We start from the raw sequence: 8,997 nt of genomic DNA on the forward strand, positions 1-8,997 counted from the left end.
CAGCAATCGAAACCACCACCCCACTTTAAACATGTTGGGGCCCTATTTCCGAACATCTTTCTGGATCTAAACACATATAAATGTGTCTATATAAGAATCTCATTACACTTGCCACATTGTTCTGCCATCTGGTTTTTTGAAAAGTTTTTCATTTTTAATAATAGATTGCAAATATCTTTTCAAGTTCCACTAAATATTCTTGCACAACATCTTGTTTAATGGCCCCTTAGTATCAGTTATGTGGATCTATTACACTTTTCATAACCAATCTCCTCTGGTTGGCCATTGGGGTTTCGAATCTTTCACTATCACGAAAGAAAAAAAAGTTCAGCGAGTATCCCTGTGGCTTTTTGCCTTTGGGTGGTAATCTCCTGGGGGGTAAATTCCTAGTCTGAAGATTCAGGAGCAAAAGGACAAATCTTCCAGAAAGGTTGTGCCAAGTTATACCTCCCACTGATAATGCACGAGACTCTCCAGTGACCACATTTCAGTTATTTTTTTCATCTCTGTCTCTCTCCAGAGATGAGCTTTTTTTTTTTTTTTTTAATGTTTGTTTATTTTTGAGAGAGAGAGAGCGCCTGCTCACAAGTTGGGGGTGGGCAGAGAGAGAGAGAGGGAGGGAGACACAGAATCCAAAGCAGACTCCAGGCTCTGAGCTGTCGGCACAGAGCCTGACGTGGGGCTTGAACCCACAAACCGTGAGATCATGACCTGAGCCGAAGTCGGAGCTTAACCGACTTAGCCACCCAGGTGCCCCCCCCTTTTAAAAAATTTTTTAAAATATTTACTTATTTTTAACAGAGAGAGAGACAGAGACAGAGTGCGAGTGGGGGAGGGGCAGAGAGAGAGACACACACACACACAGAAAAATACTCCATAAAATGTTTGTTGAATGAGCAAATGTTGAAAATCCTTTAGGGAAGATGCCACAGTGGACACCAACAGATAACTTCTCAGTTATTCAAACACTTTCATGCATTTAGTGTATATTCACCCAGCACCTACTATGAGCCAGGCCCTGTTCTGGATAACACAACAGAGGATGAAATAAAGTCCCTGCCTTTGTGGAGCTGACATTCTAGTGGAGGAGACATACGATAAACAAATAAACACCATGCTTGGAATGTCCCTTTGGTGGTGAGGAAGGCCAGGAAGAAAAGTAAAGCAGGAGAGGGGGCTAGCGAGTGGCAGAGGTGAGGGAGTGAGGATGGGGTGCAATTCTACGTGGGGTGGCCAGGGAGAGTCTCCTTAATGATGAGCAGAAGTGAACCCTGTAGACGGATGCAGAGTAGTCTCCTTTAGGCGGAGAGGACAGCAAGTGCAAAAGCCCTGTGGTATGATTGCCCGTGGCTGCTCCATGATCAGTAGGGAAGCCAGAGCAGCTGAAGTGAGGCAGGGGGGCAGGCAAGCGGAGACCAGGTGAGGGCGTGGAAAGGTGTTAAGATGTGCTCCAAGAGACAAGGGAGCCCCTGGAGTGTTTGAAAAGAGGAAGGAAGTGATTTGACTCATTTTTTTTAAAAATAATTTTTATTTACTTATTTTTAAAATTTACATCCACATTAGTGAGCATATAGTGCAACAATGATTTCCAGCGATTCATCCCCTCTGTACAACCCCGAGCGCTCATCCCAACAAGTGTCTTCCTTACTGCCCCTTGCCCGTTTAGCCCATCCCCCCTCCTACAGCCCCTCCAGCAACGCTCCGTTTGTCCTCTATATTTAAGGTTGATTCATGTTTTTAAAAGATCCTGCTGGCTCCTACGTGGAGAATAGAAGGTAGAGGGAGGAGCCAGGGCAGAAGAAGGGAGTCCTACCAAGAGGTCTCCATGGAAATCGAGGCAAGAAAACATGGTGCCTCAGGAGTAGTGTGGAGATGGTGGGGGTCAGATTCTGGACACCTTTTGGGGGTGGGGCCGGAGGTATCTGTGCTGGGTCAGGTGTGAGTGTAAAAGAGAGGAGTCAGGGATGACCCCAGTCGTAGCCTGAGCCATTTGCGAAGATGGGAAGACCAAGGGAGGATCAGGTTTGGGGATAAAAGTGAAGACTTCGGTGGAGTTTCTTGCCGAACAGCTGAGCAGAGATGTATGATTCTAGAGTTGAGTGGGAAGGTCTAGGTTGGGGAAGCAAATCTATAGTCAGCAGCATGTAAGATGGAGGTAAAGCCTTGGGACCCGAGGGGAGCACCCCGGAGTGAGCTGGGGAGAAAAGGGGTCCCTTGGGTGCCTGGGTGGCTCAGTCAGTTAAGCATCCAACTCTTGATCTCACCTCAGGTCTTGATCTCAGGGTTGTGAGTTCAAGCCCCTCATTGGGCTCCATGCTGGGCGTGGAACCTACTTAAAAAAAAAAAAGGGAGGTCCCTGGAGGTGTGAAGGGAACGGAAAGAGTAAAGTCCAGGAAGATTCAGGGAGGATGTATTCAAGTAGGAGGACTCAGTCACCTGATCACACGCTGATGATGAGGACCAGGCATTGACCATTGCAACAGTGGGTCGCCCGGGGTTCTTTGTCTGGGATTGTTACAGATAGCTGTGGCTTCCGCTGACCACCCGATGGAAAGGTTGGCTTGCATTTAAGGCCATCCAGTATAAAACACGCTTGAACGCCAGGATCACACTAGGCATGGTGAAAGCCCGCGCGCTGCTGGGTGTGGGGGAACTGGGATCGATTGGGAGCAGGCCCCATTAGGTCATGTCCCCATCAAGGTGTGAGTGCTCGCAGGGCGGGATGGGAGTGTAACTCTGCAGCAATGATTTGTGCACATGGCGCTCTCTCTTCTCTCCTGCTGTGTGTGTGTGTGTGTGTGTGTGTGTGTGTGTGTGTGTGTTTAAATGTAAGTTAAATGCACCACAGGGGCGCCTGGGTGGCTCAGTCCATTAAGTCTCCGACTTTGGCTCAGGGCATGATCTCACGGTTTGTGAGTTCGAGCCCCATGTCAGGCTCTGCTGACAGCTCAGAGCCTGGAGCCTGCTTCGGATTCTGTCTCACTCTCTCTCTGCCCTTCGCCTGTTCATACTCTGTCTTTATCTCTGTCTCTCTCTCTCTCTCTCTGAAAAATAAATAAACATTTAAAAATTTTTTAAAAAAAACGTTAAATGCACCATAATGAGGACTCCGCTGTAAATGTCACAGCTGGACCCTCAGGCCTCCTGGCTCCAGGCCACTTTTCTGTCTCCCGTGCTACTCTCTCTCTCATCCCGAGTCAGTAGGGAACACCAAAATTGCAGGGAAGAGAGTAACCGAGTTTGAAAGGAGGAAGAGAGAGTCTAAATCACAGAATTCTAGGACCTCAGAGCCTGGTAGGTCTCCACAGGTCGTCTGACACAATACCCTTATTGTACAAGTTTATTTTACAACACTATTATTTTATTTCATTTATTATTTTTTTATAATTAAAAAACTAAAACCAAAACTTTTAATGTTTATTTTTGAGAAAGAGAGAGAGCATGAGTGGGGGAGGGGCAGACAGAGAGGGAGACCCAGAATCCGAAGCGGCCTCCAGGCTCCGAGCTGTCAGCACAGAGCCCGACGCGGGGCTCGAACTCACAAACCCTGAGATCATGACCCGAGCCAAAGTTGGCCGCTTAACCCACTGAGCCTCCCAGGCGTCCCTTATTTTACTTATCATGACTTTTTAAATATTATTTCATTTTATTTTTCAGCTCAGGGTAGAGAAGTGCAGTGACTCACCCAAGGTCACGCAGCAGAACCCCCGTCGTCCCCCTCCTATCTTCATCTTCAAAGCAGCTGGCCTGCACTGGCTACTCCGTGCCACCAAGCTGCCTCTCTCTTCACCCTCACAGCCTCTCTGAGGTGGCCCCTCTCATTTCACAGGTGGGCAAACATCACAGAGCAGGTGAGCCTGCAACCGGGGGACCGTCCTCCCACCCCCTCTGTAAAAATCTTGGCCGGAGACCTGATGGGGGCCGCTAACCCCACGATACAAGGCGGAAGGGGGCTCCCCTTGAAACCTGAGAGTAGTAAACTTAAGACCAGTAAAAGGAAGTTTTGCTTTGCACAGAGGGGGTGCTGGCTAAAAATACTAGTGGCTACAAGAAGTATTTAGATGAATTCATAGATAGTTGATCTTCACACAGCAGTTGGAGTGACCTTTTAACAACATAAATCATATCACAACACTTTGCTGTTCAAAACCTCCCGTTGCACTTCGAGCAAAATCCAGACTCTTCCCCCCACCCCGGGGTGGCTTCCCCACCTTCCTCTCCTGCCCCCCAGCTCCCTGCTTACTTGACTCCGTTCAAGCTGTTCTCCTTGTGGTCTCTTGGGCAGGCCAAGTGCATCCTGCATCAGGGCGTTTGTTTGCACATGCCCTTCCCTCCCTGGACTACTCTCCTCTAGGCTCTTTGCCTGGGCAGCTCCTTCTCATCCCCCAGGCCTCTAAGTGTCACCTCCTCCAGGGGGCTTTCCCTGCATGACCATCCCACTGAGTCAGTGCCTGCTCACTCTGTCTTGTTACCTGGTGGTTTTCCTCTTTGCCCTCATCATGAGACACATTCTATTATTTCTTTATTTACTTGTTTTGTGCCCATTTCCTTCAATGGAACGGTGAGTTCCATGAGGGCAATATCCCCATGTCTCCAGACCAAGTACCTTTCGGGCAGGGTGCTTGGCATGTGCTAGTTATTTATTTGGGATTGACTGTGCTGGACACAGTCCTAAACCTTTTATTTAAGTTCACTCAGTCAGTCCCCACACATCAACCCTGTAGGAGAGGTACTGTTAGCATTATCCTTATTTTATAGGTGAAGAAATTAAGGAACAGATTGGTTAGAAATTTACCCAAGGTCACAGCTAGTGAGTGGCAGAGAAAAGATTCAAATTCAGGCAGAGGGGCTCCAGAGACTATACAACTCTCTGCTCCCTCTCCAATATTTATTGAGAAGATCACCAGTAGACATTTCATGAATGAACGAATGAACGAGAGGCAAAGAGATTGGTACACAGGGCCCTGCAATCAGGGAGATGTGGGTGTGGGACCCAGCTCTGTCCTCTGTGAACTTGGGTCACGGATCCTCACTCTATTACGAAACAAAAGCACGGGTGCCCGGCTGGCCCAGTCGGTAGAGCATGCAACTCTTGATCTCAGGGCCGTGAGTTTGAGCCCCACATTAGGCATGGAGATTACTTAAAAGAGAGAGAGAGAGAAAAAGAGAAACAAAAACGTCCCTGAGAATGCCTCAAAGTAATAAGAAAAAACTAACAACCTGACAGAAAAAGGGACAAAAGGCTTGAATGAGCAATTTCCCGAAAAAGAAACCAGAATGCAAAATGAACAAAGAAAAAGATGCTTCATCTGATTAGGGAAGTGCAAGTGAAGACTGACGTTAGGAACTCAGAGGAGTCTAAGTACTAGTGAGGATGTGCACCAACTGGAACTTTCCTCCCGGCGGCAGAGGAAGGGCAAGTGCTCACAGTGCCTTGGGAGAACAGTGCGCCAGCAGTTGTAAGGCTGGTTATGTGCATACTTGATGACCCACGATTTACTTATCCACCTACCTATTTGCTGATTTGAGAGAGCGAGCACGTGAGCAAGGAGCGGGGCAGAGGGACAGAGACTCTCAAGCAGGCTCCGTGCTCAGCGTGGAGCCTGACGTGGGGCTCGATCCCACGACACTGGGGTCATGACCTGAGCTGAACCAGACACTCACCGACTGAGCCACCCAGGAGCCCCGATGACCCGTGATTTAAATCTCAGATATGTCGCTTACAGAAACCCATGCGTGTCTCCACCAAGAGACAAGCACAAAAGCAATCATGGCAGCAAAAATGAGAAACAGCCTACATCCCCTTTGACTAGCGAACGGATAAAGTCACCGAGGTCTACACAGACCACGGAGCACTAGACGGCTGAGAAAAATGAATGCATGCCGGCTACAATGCAGACATATATTTAGAAACACGGTGATACATGAAAAAAATCAAGCCGAAGAGAAACGCCCATCCATTATACTATTTACATAAAGGTATCAAAGCAAACACAGCAAATATGTTGTGTAGGGTCCATCCCCATATGGTGACACTATTTTTTTCCCAAAGCAAATGAGTGGTGACCACAAAATTCCATATTGTGTCCACCTCTGGAGGGAGGCAGGGAACAGAATTAGGAGGCCCCCAGGGGGCTTCAGTGGTGCTGGAGAAGTTCTAGTTCCTGAGTTGGGGCAGCGGGTCCACAGATGCTGGTAGTCATAAGCCAGACACTCATCACACATTCTTTGTAGTCATCAAATATTACATCATTTACAGAATTGAGAACTTCTGTAGTTCCCAGGCTTGTTCTAAGGATCAACTGGGAGTGTGGATAGAGTTGTTCATTCATTCAACAAGTATCCGCCATATGCCAGCTACCCTCTTAGACACGAGGGAAGATGGAAAAAAAAGAGAACAGGATGCATTTGGGAGGAGGTGGCTCAAGACAGAGCCGCGAAGGGCACCAGCTCTTTGGAGCCAGGGACACCCGGGTATGGATCCCAGCTACTAGTTGTGTGGCCTTGGACAAGCTACCCAACCTCTCTCTCCCTCAATCTTCTCATCTGTAAATCAGGAATGACACCTTGGCAATGCTATGAGGCTGGGACAAAGCTCTAAAGATAGCTGGGCGGGGCGCCTGGGTGGCTCAGTGGGTTGAGTGTCCGACTTCAGCTCAGGGCATGATCTCGAGGTTGGTGAGTTCGAGCCCCGCGTCATTGGGCTCATTGCTGTCAGCACAGAACCCACTTCAGATCCTTTGACCCGCCCTCTCTCTGCCTCTCCCGTACTCATGTGTGCACGCGTGTGCTCTCGCTCTCAAAAATAAATAAACATTAAAAAATTAAAAAAATAATAGAGATAGCTAGGTCGCCATCATACTAAGCATTGAGCAAGAGCTCAGTAAATGTCGCCGTTTGTACAAAGCACTGAGGAGGTGGGGTGGAGAGGAGGGTGTGGCTCTGCCGGGGTGAGTGTTGAATGGGAGAAGTTTGGATTGTGTATTGAGGGCTCTGAGGGGTCACTGAAGGTTTGAAACAAGGTTTGAAGATTTGAAGACAGGATTCGTGTCTCAGATCCATCTGGCTGAAGTGAGGGGGCAAGACCAGAGCCAGGAAGTCTGTGTAAGAGGCTATTTAAATAATCCAGGTGAGAGATTATGGAGTCCTGAACTAGCAGGTCTGGAGTGCACAGGGACAGGGGGAGTGAGTGGACAAGACAGACTCCAGGACAGTTGGGAAGATAAAACTGATTGGACTACAAGACCATTTGTGGGGACAAAGGAGCAGAAACCACCTGGGACAATATCCAGGTGTGATGCCCTGAGACAGGAACCCAGGAGAAGCAGCCTGGGTCGGGGAGCAAGATGAGGAGTTCAGAGTTGGTTGAGTTGGTTTGGGGTGCACAGGGGCCACTAAGAGATGCCAGGAAGTGCTGCCTTCACACCTCGGGAGCTCAGGCAGAGCTCCCAGGTAACCGGGAGGGGGTGAAGTTGTCCGGGAAGGGATGGAGGGTGTGAGTAGAGTGCAAGGTGCCCGTGATCCCAGAGGCAGGAGGAGGAGGAGCTGGGGAGGGAGCTGCACCAGAGCTGATGCCGAGGAGGGAGCACAAGAAGAACGTGGGGTCTTCCTGAAGTTGAGGGAGGTGAGAGCGTGAAGAAGGGTGTGGCACACCCCAGAGTCACAAGTCAGAGAGGCACAGAAGAAGCCGCCAGATCTAGCCATGAGGGGTTGTCAGTGCCCCGGGCAGGATCATTTTCCCGGCCTGGTAGGACTCAACTTTGGAGAAGGTCCACAGTGAAGGGCTTTTCTTTCCCAGTGTACCTAGAGTGAATTGTGGCCTTCCGATGTCTCCTCTCTAGCTCCGAATCACCCTACACCCACCCCCTCGGTCCTAGTCATCATGTTGGTTCAGTGTTTATTCCTGGTGGGACTGTAAACTTCAGGAAAAACCACCAGAAATCCTGCTGAGCATATTATTGCATTTGAGCCTGTTTCCGTCCGAGAGGTCTGTATTATCTTCTTTTTTAAAAAGGTTTTTTTTTTTTTTTTAATTTACTTATTTTGAGAGAGAGAGAACGTGCATGCACATGATCTGGGGAGGGGCACAGAGCGAGGGAGAGACAGAGAATCCCAAGCAGGCTCTGCAGCGCCTAAGAGGAGCCTGAGGTGGGGCCCCGACTCACCAACCTTGAGGTCATGATCTGGGCCGAAATCAAGAGCCCAGCACTTAACCAACTGAGCCACCCAGGCAACCCCGTCCATATTATTTTCGTACCCACTCAACAGATGAGCAGAGGCCCCGAGGTCAGGGACTCACTTAGCGCGTACTGGGGATAGGATCCATCCCTGACTTGTGGGTGGTAGTCAAGACCGACAAACCCCCATCATGTGAAACTACAACGTCTGAACTCTGTGGCTCTCGGACTGTCGCCTACTTACAAATCACCGGAGACTGGTATGAATTCACAGACTCTTGGGTCCTAACCGTAGAGATTCTGATTCAGCAGGTGCAAAGCAGCGTCTGGGGACCCGCCTGGTTAACCAGCACCCCAGGTGATTCGCATGCAGGTGATGGAGAAACATGAACCTCATCGTGCGCTGCACACATGGCGTGATTGCAGGCAGCAGCGTGGTCCTGGACCCTGAAGCGGCCGGTTTCTGGCCATCAGTTAGGGCTCTGGCTGCAGCTGGGAGCTGGGCCGGGGCTGGGGGAGGCAGAGGGTGGTAATAAAGAAACAACAGGAAGCTCAGCTTTTATTAGCGCTGGGTAGTCGCAGCTGCAGGTGAGTAATCTGATTTCTGCGGCGTCCTGTTTTCTCCGCTGCCTGGCGGTTCCTCGACACCCACTCACCTGCCACCAGCCACGGGAGAAAGGGCGGGCGGGAGGATGGGCGTGGGGCGCCACCCGCCCGGGTCCCCTCGCCCGCGCCCACGCGGGCACAGCCGCCGCGCCGCGGCCACCGGGGCGCACCTGGCGCGCTGCGCTGCGGGAAGCGGGGCTCCGCGCGGGGCGGC

Source organism: Panthera uncia (genome assembly GCF_023721935.1).
Source record: "Panthera uncia isolate 11264 chromosome C1 unlocalized genomic scaffold, Puncia_PCG_1.0 HiC_scaffold_4, whole genome shotgun sequence".
Taxonomy (NCBI): Eukaryota; Metazoa; Chordata; class Mammalia; order Carnivora; family Felidae; genus Panthera; species Panthera uncia.